Source organism: Pinus tabuliformis, chromosome 3_2 (genome assembly GCF_031772625.1).
Source record: "Pinus tabuliformis cultivar Carrire ecotype Pingquan chromosome 3_2, CPIR1, whole genome shotgun sequence".
NCBI classification, from domain to species: Eukaryota; Viridiplantae; Streptophyta; class Pinopsida; order Pinales; family Pinaceae; genus Pinus; species Pinus tabuliformis.
The window spans coordinates 871054444-871075620 of NC_142302.1; the positions used below are offsets into that span (position 1 = coordinate 871054444).

A 21177-nucleotide genomic window follows, 5' to 3' on the forward strand; every position below is an offset into this window, starting at 1 on the left:
ACATAATGACAGTACGAACAAACTGAAACATAACATACAGACTATTACACGGAATCCATGAAGTGGCAGTACGGGCAGACCGAAACCATAATGAAATGGTTCTAACATGTCCATAAAGTGAAACATTGAACATTGACTGAAATTCTGCGCCGAACCATGAAACACAGTGACAGTATGAACAGGTTGAAACCATAAATCAAGGTGACAGTGTGAACAGGTTGAAACCATATGTTATGGTTTCAACCTCTTCACACTGTCACCTCATTTATTCCCTCCTGTGATGCTTAGGCAGACGTTAGGTACATTAATTGAAAATATAAACCGCAAATGGCAATCCAAATTTAGTGGTTCGAAAGCCCTGGAAGCCATATCTAGAATCCACTTAAATGGTCTGCTATATATAAATTTCAGATATCGTCCACACTGCCCCCTTTTATAGAGCTAGCATTCCTCTTTCAACTAATACTCTAACAGAAAATAGGGGTTGAACAATTGAAATAAAAGTTTTCTTGTTATCGTACGTCTTATCACTAGTGTTTTACCATGAACACACGGAATGGTCTTAGTGGACGCAAGAAGTTTTCTTCTTAACTTTCTGTTCTATAAAGTTATGGTCCCTGGGAGTGATTTTTCTTATTGCGAACTAGTTATTCTTTATGCAAATAAGTGTGTAAATTTTCATTCTTGATCTGTTGAATAACCATCACTATGTTGAAAGCATAACGATCAAAGTATCCCTTCCGCTTTGGTTAAGACAATAGCATTTAACTTCAAGCAGGTAGGAGGTCATCGATATATATGGATGTTGCTAATTTTGTAAGTTCGTAAGGTGAAATGGATTTAGGAAAGGAGAATGTGAAAGGAGAGGCTTTCATGGATGGATCAGTGGTTAAAGATTTTAGAAAATAAATAAATAATGGTAGAAAGATTTGATTGTGAAATGAGATTCTAAATTTGGGTATTTATTTAATGATTAGTTTTAGATGTATAATAAATATATAATTTGATTAATTTACGATATGGGGTGGGAAGGAGAATTATAAGGGGAGGGTATGTTGGTTATTCCTCTCTGCACTAATGTAAGGGTAAGCATTTTTCATAGCTCATAATGTTAACATATGAAAATGGGAATTGCACCACACACAACGATCACAATCATAAGTGGGTAAGCATTTTTCATAGCTCATAATGTTAACATATGAAGATGGGAATTGCACCACACACAACGATCACAATCATAAGAGGTGGCTCATTGCATGGGGCTTAATTTCTCTGTGCTATGAAATTCACTTCACCTTTACTCTTGTCTTCTCTTATGATTTTGTAGTGTATTTTTAATCTCTATATTCTAGGTCCTATCATGGTGTTGTTGTCTGGTTGCACATGTTTCCTCTAGACTTGGTTGTTACCTCTTGTCATCTCATGGTATTTTGGTTAACACTATCTGTAACTTTGTAGTCTTCCCTCTCTGCTGGTGTTTATCCTTCCTTGCCCCTTTCTCCTCTCCAAGTGCTTCAAAAATATTGAACTATACTGGGAGAAGCTTGTCTTGCTTACTTGTCCTCTCGGCTACTTCAATGGTGCTCTCATAACTCTCCCTAACCTCATCTTCACCATCCTTTCTTTCTCCACTCCTGTTAGTCAATTTGTTTTGTGTTTCTGGGTTCTCACCAAGCAAAGGAAAAACTCTATAAGTCATAGAGCGATGGCTTACTGTAATAGTTCCTCTTACCCCCACAGACTTCCTAGGTCGATATGAGGTGTTACTTTTAATTAACCCAACCTCCAAGGTCTCATTATGGAAACGAGGTTACAAAATTTCCTTTTTCCTCAAAGTTAGCGAAATTAACTTTGGATAACAACATAACATTCATATCATCAAGAGCTTTCTCGTGACATAAGGTTTACCTCGATCTAATTTTTGAATCAAGAGTTATGCTTGTTTAAAGAATGGCTAATTAAACAGTGCCACATGACACCCATGTGGCCAATGGATTAACTACTAGGAAGCTTTAGCCATGGCCTTACCATTCTAATTTAAATTGACAGTATGTATTAGGAGTGGTGCCCCTTCTGTGTATCCAAATTTTAATGAGTGGAGTGGATGCTTGCTACCAAAACTCTCCATGTTATCTAATAGAAGATCTTTGTCCCGCCTTCCATTAACTACATCGACACCTAGAGATATCTCATGCAAACCTAGCGCTAAATGGGAGGCACAAACGAAAATTTTCCCATTTGTGGATGTCAATATTGATGATGCACCTTCCATTAACTGCATCAAGATGGAAGAGAAAGCCTTAAACATCCTCCATTGAACACAGGTCCAGGACAACATGGCATCGCTCATGGCACCACCTAGTGTCAACATAACCTATGTAGAATCCATGTTACCACCTTCTCTACATCTTGATGATGTCACATTGATGTCACCTTACCACATGGCCTCCTCTTACGATGCTACATGTCATCCAAAAACCAATCACTTGGCCATCTAAAAGGGGTCGTTATATCCTCCCACATGTCATTCTAATATCACGCCACATCAACAACCTTACCACGTCATTCTACTTTCTTGGTGTCCACATAAAATTACCTGGCCTTTGTGGCATATTTGACCTCAACTTGATTCATGTATTCTTGCTTTATCGTTTATAGATGGAGAGGCTTCAATTATACTCTCTATCAACCATGTCTGAATCCAAAAGGGATTCAACTAAAGTTGACGCTAAATGGAAGGTGTAAATACATTAGATGGCAAACAACTTTTCATTGCACCTTCTGTCAATCACGCCCAAGTCCACAAAGAAATAATGCTTGGAAATGGGGTGCGTGCACGAGATTGACTTTAATCACTTGGATCAAGGTTAAAACACTATCATTAAGGCTAACACTATGATTATAATTAATAAGGTTGTTGATAATTTGTAGGTTTTTTTGTGTTTAAATGGGGTTCAAAGGATTTCAAGGACTCTGCTCGACTATTCAACAAAGCATAATATTACTCTAACTTTACTCTCCTATATGTAAGAAAATTTCCTTCGACACCCTTTCCGAATAATTCATAGGTCTTTAATACAACCCATGGGTTTACCATCCAAATTTGCAATCCTATAGCACAATCGCTCGACCATATATGGTATTTCACTGTAATTTCATGTGCAGTAGTATTATGTTAACCCACACATAATGAATCTCCAACAAACCCCCTCAGGTCCATGGATATAGCACACCATACACAACTCTAATTATATACTTCTAACAATCCATATACAATCAAAGAACAATGATATCCACAAAATATCAACAATGGCATTCACACATTATAAAAATTTAACAAAACACATCAAGAGTTCACACACAATCATGTAAATAGATTTAAACACATGAACATATTACCTAACATAGAGGCCTCCAACCCATCACAACCATGAAAACATATGTACATAATCTCATCATAAGTGAAAATAAATATTACAATCCTTCATGAACAATACTGATATGTTCACTTATGTTACAGGTTAGCATCATTCATTATTCACAATACAACAAATTCATAAGTAAATATACTTATCTGATTGACTTATATGACTGATAAATAAGGGCGAGACTCCAACTCTCCACCCAAACATGAGCCAACTACACTGCAACCTTCCTTGCAATTGATTTCCCATGAGACATATTCAGAGTCTCAGGAGTTAAATGCTCAAGGGAGTCATGCCAGTCAACAATCAACAGATAACCAAGAACATGGAGTTTGTTGTACAGGTGGTTTATCAACTTCCTCTAGCGGTAAGCACCATAATGGTTTTCAAATCAAACAATATTTTAAGACAGGTATTCACCCAAGGCTCAATGAAGATCTGCTCCATCCAGGAATATTTCTTCAATTTGAGGGCGGCTTCTCAACATGATTTTCAAGGCAACCACTACAGGAGTCCAAGCATCAACATACAGGTGGTTTATCAATCCATTCAACAATCTCTTAAGTGGTTTATCACCCTCAAGGGAAGAACTTAGAGGTTTATCAGCTGAGATAACAAGAACCCAAGTGTCTCAACTTGCTGAGTGGTTTATCAACCTTCCAACAACTACCCAAGCAACCCCTTTTTCCCATTCAACAAGTTCTAGTAGTTTATCAACCCCAAGGAAAGCCAATATAGGTTATCCATCTGAGACAATGTTCAAAAGGAGAAGTTCCTCCACTGAGCATTCCTTGGCCACCCCATGCTGATCTATAATCAAGAATCCTCATCACACCCGATACCACACACCATAATTCTATTTGCACCTTGTTCCTATGTTTGCATCCTTTTTCTTTTGCATGATGACCACACAACCCACTTCACAGGACAAGGATGGTATGGGCTCGTCCTTGGCTCAGGAAACCCATACATAATTCATTAGTTTCCCATCAAGCCATAAATTTTTCAGGGAAATAGGTGGATAAATTAAATGCAATGGTATACATTTAGCACAAGAACTCCTCTCCTGAGGAATCTATGTCCACTTCTCAACAAAGTCATAATTTACATTTTTGCATGAATACATACATAGTTCATACAATAATATTTACATGAGGGGAAACCAAAAAGGATTTTTTAACTTACTATGAGGCACTAGCATGTATGTAATTTTTTGAATTGGCTGAAGCATCAGTTCATTAGATTTATGCTCAAACTCTGCCCTCTTGGCAAGTAAAGATAGTAGAGACATAGATAAATGTTAGAGTTAATCGTAGATGTCTCTTAGATATAGATGTAGCTCGAGAAGTAGATGCATGGGTCCTTGATATAGGGCACTCCCGAGGTAGACATAATCAATTTATAGAAATGGTTGATCTCTACTGCAAAAATAAGACATTAGTGGGAAGAGTGACGACAACAAAGTGAAGGAGGAGATTTTGCTAGTGTTGGACGAAATTCTTCTATCAATGAAATCTATGGACTGTTGTATGCAGTGAATTGAAGATTAATTTGGCCTCACTCCTCACTAGAGAGATTCTCCAAGGAGAGGAAATGATCACAATGAAATGGTCCCCTCTGACTCTTCTCCTTCAACATGATTTGTTGGTTTGATTTTTGCTTCATCTATGGGTGCTATGTGAGTTTGTTTGTTATAGAATCTAGGATACTTAACATGAGCCTAGAGTCAAATTTTCAGTGCATATTGATGTTTTTCTTAATACTCTTTATGATTTTTAGATGACTTAAAGTTTTGTCACTGGTAGATAGAGAGTAAGCCAAGATGATTGTTATATTTTTATATCCTTATATTAACAAAAATATTAATTAACCAAAAAATAAATCAATTACTAGCTAAAATAAAAAAATAAATATAAAAAGATAAAAAAATTATATTTATACATAAAATATAAGCATAAAAAAACCACTTAATTGTGCTTGATATATGATTGGTTAAATAATTTATATTATTAATAATATTGTGGTCAAAACAATCCAACTTTTTTATTAAAAATATTTTAAAGATTTTAAACAAACTTTTTAATGATTCATTTTTAAATCAAAATTATTTATCAAATTATAAGTTAAAAAATTTGATTAAAAAAATTGAGCTAACTTTTTATAATTTAACATTTTAAATCTAAATTCTTTGTCAACTTGCACGTAAAACATTTTGAAGTCAAATTGTTAATATAATTTTCCATATCAAAATCATATAAATTTCCGCCGCCGTTCCCTCCCACCTTTTACATTTACAATATTCTACAAACAATCTCGAAAGAACAAACATGCAAATAGTGTCAAAACAAGAAACAATAAATAGTTTGCAGCAATGCATCACCATTCTCTAACAAAAAATCCTTATTATGTCAATTAGATTTTGAAAGTCTTAAACGCCCTAGTCCTATTCCAAAATAAAAAACAAATATTGTTCTTAAAAGTTATAGAGATATTAAAATTAAAATTTAAAATATAATAACTGCTTTTTTAAAATGTATTTAAATAAAAAAGTCATTATCAAGTTTTAAACAAAATTAATTTATATTAAAAAAATAAGTTGAATATAAAATTTCAGATACTTTACGTTCGTCAAGATGTTTTATGGTGGTTGCCTTTCACCCTATGATTATTGTCGTTTATTCAACGCACTCTACATTGACTGATGACTACCTTTTGGAAACGTGATTAAATAGGGTCTATTGACCACTGTCCGGGCTGGCATATGGCATATTTTTAGTGAGAGAAATACCTTTTTAGTGAGAGAAAGCCAAGAAAAGCATATTTTTAGTGAGAGAAATACCTTTTTAGTGAGAGAAAGCCAATAAAAGCAACTGCGTGCATCATTCACATTTGTTATTCAAAACCTGCCGGCACCTAGAATCACGCAGCCCAAAAAAAAAAGAACGTGCATGAGTTGGACCAATGCAATTTTTCTTCCATTACCCATTTTGACGGCCCACAATAAAATTACATGGTCAACCTGCGCGGTTGCTTCATTAATTAACATTACCTTACAGTCAACCAAACTTGGTGGTGCTCCATGAAGTAACATAGTCTTACAATCTGGAGCTCTAGAAGTAACATAGCTTCATTGTGAGGTTCCCAATTCTCATATTACCATCACGTGCTTTTCAAAAGTAGGACCTTCACTGCCTCTACTTCTTTCTTAGGAAGTACTCTTTTTCTCCCGAGACAGCGTTTAATGGTTTCCATTTCTATTTTTCTAAGGTAGAGTCCTGCGATTGTATTTCTTCCTTTAAAAAGGGGAGATTAGTAAATACTAAACAATGTACTGTAAATTAATGATGGTTAACTATTCTTTCATCTATCCATTTCATATCATATTAGAAAAAATGAAACAAATATACTATGCATGGTGTTTAATATTTACTATAAAAATCTACACATACATATATAATTGTACGAACATTTGTATTTTTGACATTTTCTCGTTGAGAATAAAGAGGAGAGTCCTAATAGATTAGTTTGTCCTCCCGTGTACGGATTTCTTTATGGGATCTATCCGTTGATGCTCTGCGTTGCTTTCCACTGGGTTTGTCTGACCCACAATTCTTCATTCAACAGCTACGCATTCTGTTTTTCACTAATCTGATTAATGGCTATCAGCAAACTGTATAGTAAATTTATAATACAAGCATTCAATACAAAAAAACATGTCTCTAATTAATTATTATCCAAATTTCCATAACTTTAATGGTTTATCTTTAGCTTTAATGGTTTAAATCTATCTTTATATTACTGGACGACTTTAAATAACAACAATATTTTTTTTCTTTGTTGTTGTAAGATTTTCCACACTTATGCTACATCATGGTCATGTCCAAGAACAACATCCGAATAGGGCCGGGAGTGGCTTAACATCTAGGAGTGCCTTAACATCCCACCCGATCATAGTCGATCCAAGACCCTATAGACAACATCAAAAGTCCTTACAAAAACAGAATAATGGGAAAAGAAAAACAATAACTGCATTTTTACAGTGTATTTCCACTTCAATTTCAATTATAGTGTTGGCTTGGCTTATGGTGTCCACCTGCAGTTTCAGAGACTACAAGATGTCCACCTTCTTCTCTTTTGCTAGAAAAATTCTAGGAATTTAGAGGAGCGGATTGGATGACCTCTAGAAGGAGATTTAGGAAAGCTTAAACCTTTCCAACTAGAGAATTCCATGAATCCATTTGTGATTCTAGGATTAGATTTCTTGCAATAGAGCGACTTGTTTCACTTGTTCCTTGAATTCCAAAAAGCTTAGTTGTTGTTTATGATGCACCTTGTTGCTAATTACTTCTATACTTTTTGTTTATATCGTATTCATTTTCTAATGGTTTCACTCGATGGTGAAATTTATCACACTACATTCCACTTCAACAACCTTCCAATCACATCACTTATTTCTTTGTTGAACATCCATTATGTTGCATAGGGGGAAACACCTATTTCTGCAATGCTTGTAGGCCATTGCGGTTGCAGAATTATGTATGGCCTAGACAAGGTCATCCTTATCCGTTGAATTTATGTTATTGTAGATTTCATGAATATCCCAGAATGTAATGGTAAGGAGTGGTCAAACGATTAACTCTTTCCTGATAGTAAAGTTCAACAATATTCTTCAAATCTACAATGAACGTAAGGATGGACAGAGAAAGCACCTTGTTGCTAATTACTTCTATACTTTTTGTTTATATCGTATTCATTTGCTAATGGTTTCACTCGATGGTGAAATTTATCACACTACATTCCACTTCAACAACCTTCCAATCACATCACTTATTTCTTTGTTGAACATCCATTATGTTGCATAGGGGGAAACACCTACTTCTGCAATGCTTGTAGGCCATTACGGTTGTAGAATTATGTATGGCCTAGACAAGGTCATCCTTATCCGTTGAACTTATGTTATTGTAGATTTCATGAATATCCCATAATGTAATGGTAAGGAGTGGTCAAACGATTAACTCTTTCGTGATAGTAAAGTTCAACAATATTCTTCAAATCTACAATGAACATAAGGATGGCCAGAGAAAGCACCCTATACCAAATATTAAAGTAGAGGTCCAACAAGTTCATCCTGAAACACACAACCTAACCTTGCATCCAATGCTCCTGCACCGCTTTCTCATTCAACGGACAAAGAGTTTTTGAATTTCCACGATCGTGGGTCTAGGATAGAATCTTAAAATCTCTGATGCTACCAAACCAAGAATCACAACGATACTACTTTGCACAATGGAAAATATGAAGTAGTAAATCATATATGCACAAGTATACACACCTTTTAACGAAATTGTACAATAATGTACAACCCAATTTTCGTTATATTAAACCAATTATGAACAATACAACATTTTATGGTATATGAGATACAATGACAAACGTCATTGCAGCTTCGATGTCGTATGTTGTCTCGCTGGTCCTTCGCTCCTGTATTGCTCACTAGATGCCCCTTAGTCATTCAAAGGACAACACATCAAGACTCCAGGAGGATTGCCTCCTAACACTGCTGTAAGCCACTTCCGCTGCATGTACATGGGCTAATCCAATCTTCTCTCTAGGCTGGCCACTTCCCGAGCTCCAAACTACCAGGTTAGCAGTCACCTTTGTCCATCAAGAGTACTGCACTTCGACACCAATCTTCACCCAACCTTCAGCTCCTCTTCGTCACTTCATGATAGCTCGTCTAGGGATACTTTGGATACACAACACACTGCCCTCCACTAGATCAATGACACCCAATACTACAATGCAAGATCTGCACTGATGAAGGCTCTCGATCACCCAATCAAGCCTCCATAATGGCTCCCACAGTTTGCAAATGAAATCGATCCAAAACTGACCCAAAAACAACGATCCAAGACCTCAACAACACATCTCCAGCTCACTGTTTGAGGTCCACTCCTATGCTACCACTTAGGCCTGGTTAGGGCATCATTATAGTCCCATATCGAGCCTTCAATTCTACCCAGTTCCATTTTTTAGGAGTGTGACTGCCCTTTACTAGGAGCCTGACCCTTCTTTTTGTAATTCTGGGCAGTCTAGCCCTCACGAAAAACCTCGTCTTGCCCTATATTTCCTGTGGCCTGCTACAACAAGGGACCATAGGTCTGCGACAACCTTGTTTAGGATCTGCCTCCCCTCTACTTCGTTCTCAAACAACCCAGACTTCCGCTCCTTTGCTTCGACCTTCAAGAAAAGGCCCTCGATCCTCCTTCCTACACTTCAACCTCCTCAAATATGCCCTAGAAACAATCCTCAACGTCTTGTTCTTGTCCTCCTTTGCTGCGGCCCAAAACAGTGAAGTCTTTCTCCTCCAAGGAACTGTTCACATGTGTTTTTGTGTTGCACAGTGGATGAGGAATACTCCTCACATCACCTCCTATTTATGCCATGAAGGAGGGCTTCTAGAATGTCACATTTAGGGGCTGCCAAATGTCATGAGCCTAAAAACATCTTAGGTTTACCTTGACACTTATGGTGTCAACCCAAAATATAACTTCAAAAACTCATATCTCCACTTCTACAACTCGGAATTCGACGATTCTCGAAGCGTTGGATTCTCCTCTCCGCCCTCTATCATCTCGTGCCATCACATGTAGAAATGTGCTCATAGAAATGCACAAAACACAATTTGGTGCAAAACCCCATACTTGGGTTCCAAGCCCACATGTAACGTCCTGCAATTCTACCCGAAGTGCGACCGCGGGTGGGCAAGGTGCACACGCGGTTGAATGATGGACAAACAATGTGTGACCGTGTAGGAGCGTCGGTTGGAGTGCGAGCTGCAGTTGCGCGACACATATGCAACGAACTTATGCGACGTTCTCTTGGATGATATGCGCACATATGAGGAGGAGAGCGTTAGTTTATACACACACTTGGAGTGTGGAGCGATATGTTGGAGGCCGACATGGTTTTGGGCGTTTTAGGGGTGTGCAAAGGCGTTGGGCAAGTCGGCTGGGCAACCAGACTTAGCCCCAAGCTTTGGTATATATTGTAATGGCGTTGGAGTCATTTACATCATCAAACAATCACTTGTCATCTTCGCACAAGGAGAAGGGAGTGCGCAGTTCTAAGTGCGCAATACAAGAAGGTGAAGGCGCAGATCTCATGCACCCATTCTTGGGCTAGTTGTACGGTGGAAGGTTGCACTTGGTGTTGGGCGAAGGTGCGGGTGCAAGTGCGCCCGGTGGTTGGGTGAGGCGTGCACGGTGAACGTGTGGTGCCCGATTTGTGCGAAGGCTTGGCTTGGGTGTCTTGGCAACTCGGGTGAGCGCCCGCCCATCGTGCAAGTGTGCACGAAGACTTGTTGGTGTGTTGGGTTGTGAACGGAAGTGTGTCTCGGGTAGAGGTGCCCGTGTGTGGCGACTTGGAGGTGTGCCCAAGTTGGGCAAACAACACGATCATGCGACGAGGTGAACGAAGGGTTGGTGAGTCGTGCGGCGACCGTGCGGAGGTGCCGACGAGCTGGGCAACCGAGTTTGCCGAAGTTGTGAAAATTGACTAAGTGTAAATTTGGGGTTTCCCAAGATTTAACTTGTACATTGTAAAAGTGAAGATTGTATAATATATTGATATTCGGGCAGACTCATATTGCAGGGAGTTGCCCCTCCCTTTATACTGTTGTGCATTTCTCTTGTATAATGTTGTTGATAATGAATGTGTATGGGTATTCATTGGTATAAAGGAACACATTAATAATACTTGGTTGTGAAATACAAACTAAGTAGGAAAAGTGGAATGTTAGGCATAGTCTACAATCGTAAGTATTGGTGAGAAGAAAACGATTGGTAGTGCCGCACCTCGCTATAAGCGGTTGAAAGACTATCGCAGGTGTAGGGGCATGACAGGTGGTATCAGAGCTCGGTTGGAGCTGGTGTTAGAGCAAGGTTGCTTGTGACGAAGTGACAGTGGAAGCAGGTACTTGCAGGTGAAGGAAGCTAGTTTCACATACAAGTGGAACAAGGGACGGTTCATGGTTGCTTGGAACTTGGTGAAGTTGGTGAATGGTGAAACATGTTTAGTAGAGGTGAAGCTTAATGCTTGGGCCAAGCTGAACGACAAGACATGGTAGGTTTGGAAGAATGCAAAGGGAAGCTCTTGCTTACCTTATACAGGTTGAAGTGTATGAAAGAAGAGAATCCCTGGATTTGAAAGGAACTTGAAGTCTTGGAAAAGAATGTTGGAGACAAACTTCTTCAACTTGGTTGGACAATGGAGCAGGATGAAGTTGTAGATTGTGTTGACAAGGAAGGGGAAGCCATGATAATTGAAGATGTTGCAGATGTGACAACGATGGTGGATGAACTTGAGATTGATCAAGTTGGACCAGATCATGTAGTTTGCAGACATGGATGGATGAGGATACTCACATGGAGGAACCTCATGATGATGAAGTAAGTATTGATACTTGTGTTTCACTTCAGCATTTGGTAGATGGACCGTATGCAGGGAAGAGCAAAGTCAGTTTGTCGATGCAAGGGAGCATCTTACCATGGATGTTTATGATGAGACCTTGTATGGAGAAGCAAGGATTGTTGATTGTTGCAGGACTTGTTGGGGTTGTTTGTGACCTTATGGTAGAAGGTACAAAGGCCCGTGACAAGGGAGGAACACAATGATTGTTTCGGATGAATGGGTCATGCTTTAGTCACATTGACTAAGTGCCCAGCATGACACATGAATAGGTTGAAGGGCACACACTTGAGTTGCTTGGGTGGACTTCTCATGGCCGAGACCAAGAGCAAGTATTGGTGGAACCTTCAGTGGGGGAGCTATGATGGAAGGGACTCGTGATGATGATGATATGGTTGGGTGACCGAGTTCACTAGACCGAAGATTGCAGACTTGAATGAGGATGACCGATTGTTGTGATGGGTCTACTTGGTTGGACCACGTGGGCAACTTAGTCATGGAAATTAGGTTGGAGACATGGAACATGGCAGTCTTATGCAGGGACATCATGCAGGAGCACTTGTAGAGGTGTCACTTATGGGCATCCAATGAGGAGTGCCAAGGCAAGGATGTTGTGCAGATGGATTTCCTAGTGTGACATGGAGACTTATTGTTTATGAGCCAATGGAGAGGTTGTGCACTTATGTACAACAATACCATGGACTTGGATGGAGTTGTGAGCAGACTATGGAGCATTCCTACTACATGGAGAGCTGAGGCATCTTGCAGAGACCTTTGGGCCGAGACTTGTATGCTTACTAGATGTTAGTTGGAGATGACTCATGGAGCTCATGATGACATGAGATTTTTGTGACTTCTAGAGGGACTTCATATATGGTGGACTTGGAGGATCTAATGCATTGAGGAGCCGAGGTTAGAGACTTTGATGCAGGTGCATACTTTCAAGTACATACATGGGTGTGGCTTGGAAGAGTGACTTGATGTGGAGGATTGATATGAGACACTTTGGAGTGATGGAGTTACAATGATGATGATTCCTTGGTGGCAACACTTTGGCATGGGTTGAGCCGAGACTCAACCACTTTTGACACATCGAAGCTGATTGATCTATGATCATGGGCAACACATGGATAAATGAGACAGGTACATGCTTGTTTCTATGGTAGACTTGAGGGATGGCACATACGAATATGATGAAGGATTGCTTCATGGACCTAGATGTGGCACATCGAGAGTCGGTTTGATGAGATAGTCTCTTCACATTGAGGAGATACACATATGGATGATGTTGGGATAGACGTGGCTGATTTCATGTAGCACATTGACACCAAACATCATGGACAACATGTTGCAGATGAGATGAGGGTTACTTCATGGACCTGAGCATGGCTTACTTATATGGAGATGGATTCTTGATCGAGTTGAGGATGTGACAGGATGTTCTGAGAAACGACTGGTGATGGCATGAGGATGTACATTCTCATGGTTTGGACGTGACGGTTGGATTAGCTACCCAACTAGTTCAAACATGGGGCTGCAGCGCGTACAGAGATGTGTTACCATTATGTTGGAGTATCATGGCAGCAGTTCACATGATGACACGTGATGAGGTCGACATGAGATGTTGCAAGAAGCATATAGCTTGAGATGGAGGGATTAGCCTTCCACGATGGAGAGCAGTATGTGGAGATTGTGACATGGTGATTGATGATCATGGATTGAGATGATTTCCGATGTATGACATACCGATGAGGTGTATACCTTGGTATGGTGATCTTGGTGACAGATGGTTGTCGAGGCGAGACATGATGGAGATGATGGTTCTACATATGTTGCAGGGATGTTTGCAGTATGTGGAGGAGTTGAAACCATGGATATTGATGATCTTGGTGGATGGCTACCAGGATTATATGTTGTTGAGGATGACAATGACTTCAGGTGGAGGAGGATGTAACGTCCTGCGGTTCTGCCCGAAGTGCGACCGCGGGTGGGCAAGGTGTGCATGTGAATCGGGGAAACTTCATGAGAAAGTTGATTGGAAGAGTTGCCTTCATGCAAAATAGGAGATGATAAGGAATGGAATGGATGCTTTATAATTTCATTGCTTTCTTCTTCATCATAGATAACCTCACTACCTTGTGTCAATTGATAAGTTAACTCATCATATGAATAAATTGAAGAGCATGGAGTATCTTCATATTAAGTTGGTGCATTACAAATAGTAGAGCACAATGGATAGGGAGGTGAATAGGAAGAAGTGTTGATAAGTGAATCTTCTTTGACCAAAATAAGTTTGAAATCTAAACTTTTCGAAACGAAATATTCTTGAGAAATTGAAATATCAAATGGTGCACCTTGGCATTAATCATCATATATGTTAATGGATTCATCTTCATCAGAATGATTTCTACCCAAGATGTCAAATTGATTAGGAAAATTGATTATATTTTATTAATGACCAAGATTACCAAATTCATTATCAGCCAAGAATGGGGAAACACCATCTTCACACGAAGGAATTTGAAAAACATAAGAAATATTAAAAGAATCCTCACCTTCCTGCTCCTCTACCTGAGAAATGTGACTACCCCACACTTGATCACTTTTTGGATTTGGAGTAGGTTGATCAAGAAAATAATGGTGCAAGGTATCATAAGAAAGAGGTGATAGAGGATGACAGGAATCCAAATTAGATCCAAGACTAGGGTTATGTGTGTTTATACCATCATGAGGAATGGAAGTATTAGTCTTCACCATAGGCTTCATGAACCATTGTTGGATTTCCTTTGTTGTATCTGAATAATGAAAAGTGAAATGAGGATGAGAAGATGGATTATGAATTTGACTTGAAAATTTCTCAAGTTTATTATCATCGCAAGGGGGTACCTACATTGAAACTGAAAAGGGAGGAGTATAAGGAAAAAAAGGAATCATAAGTTCCTCATCTAAAATTAGGGGTGTATCATGACTTACAAGAGTTGGGGAAGTAGAGACATCAGGTGGTTTGGCTTCATCGTGTAAAGAGATATGAACCAAACGCTCAAAATTTTGTTTAAAGAGATACCAATCCGTGTCTTCTTTAGGAAATTCATAACATAGGAAAAGGAATCAATTAGAGAAATCCTCAATTGATTCATTAGGCTTCATTCTTATTTTGTTAATCCTTCTATAAAAATCTTTGTAATCATACCTATCAAATGTTAAACAAGGCTCCTTGATGAAGTGTTAAAGAGAATGAATGGAAGCATGTGGTAGAGTGTGACATCATTGACTAAATTGACCCTCAAGGGTGAGGTAGAAGAGAATATAAGACACATATTTCACAATAAATTTCTTAGTATTCACAGAAATTAAGGAAAAGAGATGCATGCTCGACAATGGATGTATCAACCTCACCATCAAACTTGAATTGAGGAAAGTCATGAGGAGGATCATTGGGGATTGAAATTTTACCAAGGGATAGGTTATAAAAACACCCCAAGAGTATGTTTTGAGGATGAGCCATTTCAGATAATAGGTTCAAAACAGACTCAACGGGCACACCTTGTCATCTGACAGTCCTTCTAGTGCCATTTGTTGATGATGCTGGAATTCCGTCAGCCAAGGGGTATCCCCGATGTGAAGTCCCAATTAGACCTCGCACCATTTAGAGTAGGAGCCCTATCCGAAGTTTTGATATGGATGCCATGTATCCTTGTAGATTTTCCTTGCCTACAAAGTTCAACACAAGAGAGTAATATATAGGTATTTTTAGATCAGCAAGTGAGTATTCCTTGTGAAATTTTCAGCTGCAGAAAATATCAAGGTCCTTGTACCAAAAGGGAAGAGAAAAGTGGGCCCTTTAAAGACAGGTAATAATACTAATCTAGAAAAGGAACACGAGCATATAGATATGAATGAATCGTTTAACAACCAATGAAATAGTTCACAAGGAAGTAATGATTGTTAAGGCAAATACAACACAACTTCAATACGATAATTACCAAAGCCATCGAAAAAATTCAATTTCCTTAGTACAGATGGAAACAATATATATCAAAAACAATCAAATATGAGTCTTACAATAGTCATGAAATATGCATGAAAGTGTGTTGTCTCAACGATATTTCTCAATTAAGTAAAAGTTCCAAAATACATCAAGATAGTGAACACCACTAGCCCCAATAGTGGAACATTAGAGCAGTCGCTCGCTCCTCCAAAACAATTGTCTTCCTCTCTAATGCCTGGTAGGAGGATCCAAGGTGAAAAATCCTTTGTCATGAGCTATGAGGGTGTATATATAACAAATGGGGCGACCATTCAGCTCCCTTGTGACTCTTGGACTACCATCACGATGAATATTTTACTCTTACATGACTCTTAAAATTTTGTACATGTCTCTTGGACTTCCACTTTACAATACATTTGTCCAATGATGTGGCACATGATGAAACATGACATCACATGACATGGCACTAGTGACATGGAATGCATGATGGCATGGGAGTGTCAAGTCACTCTTTGTTGTTTCTCCCTTTGTGACTTCTTGAAATATGGTGCATGTTATTCTTCTCCCTCCTCCTCATGAATTAAAGATAAGGAGTCTTCAATGTGATCTTGATCTTTTGTCTTCTATTATAACCTTGTGTTCCTTTGTCTTCTCACTTGATGCTCATCTGGTCTCTTCATCTCCATAGGTATCTTCTAACATGGCCTCCTTTTCCTTTTCCTCCATCATCATCCTCTCATGATGATATAAAGTACTTACAACTAACAACCATTCATGACAAGACGAAATCAATCTGGTAAGCCCTAGTATAAGATACTTCACGATGATCCACTGAACAGGCTAGAATTGGGTGATAGAATGAGAGAGAGAATCTAATATTATGTATTTATGTAGCTCAAATAGTCAAGGGTTAGGACTAAGCCCTGAGACTACGGAATGTGCAGTTTAGGCTGGGCTGGACACGTCAATTGTGTAGTTGAGGGACTCAAGGTGGTAGGCTAAGGGCTTGAGCACTGAGATTTCCCACTATGCAGTTATGGAAGGAGAGGAGACCAAGTTACTACGCAGTTGTGTAGTTCAAGAGCTCAAGGATAAGGCTTTAGGATTGAGATTGCCTAATGTGTAGTGAAGGACAAGCTTGAGAGGAAAATTGCACAGTGCTGGAGGTTAGAGGTTGGGCTTGAGCACTATGACTACGTAGTGCATAGTTTTGGGAGGTAGAGAACGAAAATTGCATAGTTCCAAGAGGAAAGGTTGTTGCTTGAGGTCTAAGACTGTGTAATGCGTAGTTCAAGAGGGATCAATGAGGGCGAGTGGCCCGTTCGTGGAGTTTTCCCAGTTTTGACTAAGTGTGGGATCAGTGAGATGAATTTGAACAAGAACAAGAATATAACATGACCAACGACTTAGATCACTTGATGACACAACACAGGACACTTAGAACACATGAAAAACATACTTTCCTCAAGGCGACAACATTGCGACAACTTACTGCAAGTGAGACACTAAAGATACAATTTGCAATGACAGTGACGACACTTGTGCAACAATGCTTGAAACTTTGGGAATGAGTGAGATACATGTTTATATGATAATTAAAACTCATTAACACAAATATTACCACTTGAAACAAACCAAAACTAATTTTATATTATGTGCGACGTCTACGATGATAAAGGACAACATTTGCTATATGAAAAGAAAAGTGCGAATGACGCTTGTGATGTGCGAACGACAGTGAAAGAGACACATTCCATAAAGAATATAGCATGAAAACAAAACTCATTAATGTGAAATCAAGAAAAAAGAAACAATAAAAAAAATGAAAATGACACTCACGAAAGCGAAGGTGTGCAAAGGAAACAATTTGAAAAACTCACCGAAATGGAAGTACAAACACAACCAAAAGTGAGAGAGTATCAATGACTGTGCACACTGAATGTCGACATGGGTTGAATATTGCACAGGCACTATCTTATTGGACTATGTTATTGCCTTTTCAAGCTTGCATGAAGGAATGCTCTTATGAATTCATTACAGACTGAGCACGTGTGAGCAAGTGATTTACAATCCAAGGAGGGAGCTCAAATAATTAACAGAATATCAACCAACCAAGAAATGACTATAGAACAAATGATCACAAGATCCATAATAGGCTCCAAAATTCAAATATAGGCAAAATTTTGGAGGGTTTTTGTCACAACAAAAATATATCCCTATAGTGTGCTATCAATACATCCATAAAAATGGACAAGGATATAGTACAACCATTTTTTCATTCATAAAATCACTGGTACCAAATAAATGGTTAAAGTCCTAAATACAAGGATGCAGTAGTTACTCTTCATAAAGTTGGAACTTTATGTAGACTAAAGAATTTCTTCATTTATAATATTCATGTCATATAATATTTACCATCAACTTTACACACATCTTGAGAGAATTTAGTAGTTCCATGGATCTAAGTTGAATCCTCAATCATGTCGATATTAGAGTGATAAATGATGATTTATTATAAGATTCAAATTCAATATTTTTCTTTCTAAATGTATTGAATCATTCCACATATGTGATTTGCGTTCAATACTATTATTCCCCTTATTTTCATGATTTCCTTGGATATTCAAATAAATTTCAGGGAACCTATATAAGGAAATGGTTTCCATGGAATGCATATAATATTTCAATTATTTGATGTTTTTATACATCAAATATTCCAACTTGTCTTCCATTTCCCTTTTTAACATTTCTAATGAATATGAGAATTTTGCAAGTTTCGACATATTACAAATAATTTCATAACATGTTTCTTTAATTAGGAACCTATTTTCAAAGTCTTCACTTTTGTTGGATTTTAGGTGTAAACTTTTACTAGAAATTGAAATTATTATAGAACCATTTATTACTTGGGAATATAATAATACACCTATTTTTTCTCTCTACCACAATTTTTGAATCATTAATAGTGGATATTTCAATGAAAGGTTATGCCGATTATAAGTTACACACCTTTTAAAACACTAATTTGGAAATTGTATTTCTAATTCATATTTGTTCTAATGTATCTCTTTCTTGGTCAATTGGAGTATAAAAATTTGGTATAAATTAATTTCATATGTATTCTCTACAATTTCTTAAGTTTTACTAAAATTTTATGTGTAAGTGAATGTTATTGTGACTTTCCCAAAACTTGTTAATTATTTTCATTTTCTAAAGAGAGAACTTTTATGGAATGTCATGTGCTTCATATTTAATATATATTTTCAAAACTTTCACATAAAATATTATGGTATATATTATTTCTTAAAAACGTCATGGAAGTGAATTCAGATTTTCCTAGCTTCATATATGACAATTATACTAGGAACATTTGATTGAGACTAGTTTTATGACTATTAAAAAACCCTAATTTCCACAACATGTATTTTTGAAATTATAGATATAGTAACCTAAAATTTATAACATGGGTTATTAAATATTCCTCCATGTAATTATGATAAATTTATAGTTTGATACACCAACAAAAAATGTTATAGTGAAAATTTCAAGATAAATTATTTGTGGCCAATTTCTGGATTAGTAAAAAAACTTAACTTCCATAGGATATAATGATATATTTTAGTGATCCGACACATGATTTTTTAATTACAAGTTATTAACTATGTATCCTAAGGACAAAAGGAATTCAAAGTAAGAAACTACTCTAAAAATAATTTATGGTGGAAATAAAAAGGTAACCTATGTTAGACTAATTTAGGACTAGTTACAAACCCTAGATATTATAAGGAATATCTTGGAAAGTATAAAGAAAAAAATATAAAATTTGATCACATGTAGATTTCTATATCTTCTTAGTCTCCTTAAATTTTTTATATCTGAAATCTCTCAAACAAAATAATATAGTGAAACTTCCAATATGTATTAATTGAAGGAGAAAAACCCTAGGACCATCATCTTTGATAACTGATATTATACAACAAACACCAAAATGTTATAGAAATAGAGAGATATTTATCCCCATACCTTGATAAATAGATACAAGAATGAAATATAAGCCTCTCCGAGGGAAAACTCCTTTTATTAGTATAATCCTAAGACTATGCCTCCTTAGTGTGTATATAGGAAAAATAAGGCATAATTATAATTAAAAGGTATATATAACAATAACAAGATAAAAAGATCATTGTAATAATTCAATATCTAGGGATTTATCTAGTAATTAACATGCGACTTTGTCTAAGGCTTAACATTTTGTCGCAAAAATATTCTAGGGAACCAATCTCTAGATCAACAACCCTTTTTTACTTCTTTATAACATGGCTATCAACTCTAGATCTTGGCTATAGTTCTGAATCTGACATACCACTCTACCTTATATTTCTAGTCTTGGCTATGGCTTTGAAATTGAATCTTGGGTCCACTTTTTCTAGTAGTGTAAAAGTCCACTATTGATTTTATGTGATAGAAAATCATCATATTTGAAACTCTCCTTGATCATAATTGACTCTCATATTTAGCATGAAATTATATTTCTTTATTATACTTAGATAAAAAAATGTCTTAGTAACCAATGGAAACCAAGTTGAATCTTAATCTACACTTGTTGAATGAGTTTCAACAAGGTATATGCCATATAGAAAAAATCATTAAAAGGAAGTGTTATTTAACCTTTGTTTGTTAGGATAAATTGCTTCCAACATGAAACAAAATTGATTATTACATGTGATTTCATAACACTCTATTTCTACAACAACATAAATTCAATGACATCCTTCATGTGAAACCATAAGACCTTCTTCTATGTAGAGTAGTCAACAAATAATTCTATGTATGGTTGCAAATGACATAAATGTATATGGTATTAAGTATGAGGTAATGCATCAAGATTTCAAATGTACAAGGAATGGCTAGGAGATACCATAGTGAAATATGATCTATCTAGCATTCAATTCTATTCATCAACTCCCATGGATTTTCAAGGATCACCTAAAGTCATTGACCTCCATGCACAACATCGAACACATATATAAGAAGATAATGTTCTATTGTCATGTTGATGGAAAAAATTGGATCAATATTTCCTTTGAGGCTAATGTTATACTCCTATCCACTTCATTGATGACGTTGACCTCCTACCCTATTTTAATTTCCTAAAAAATATATGCTCTTGGGTTCAAGATATAAGGATATCTTCATTCCAATTACTCTTCACTCCAAATAATCTTCTTTTTGTTATGTGGTTTTTGGGATGAAGCTCTGGATGAACTATCCAAAAAACATTCAACAATTTGATTA

At 37.2% G+C, this 21177-nt stretch overlaps 1 protein-coding gene across 1 annotated transcript in view; it reads left to right on the forward strand.

The window, feature by feature from the left end:
• The window catches only part of LOC149183400 (WRKY transcription factor 28-like), a 39402-nt gene that overhangs the window by 2344 nt on the left and 15881 nt on the right, over positions 1–21177 (forward strand). The gene's annotated exons all lie outside the window — the stretch shown is intronic.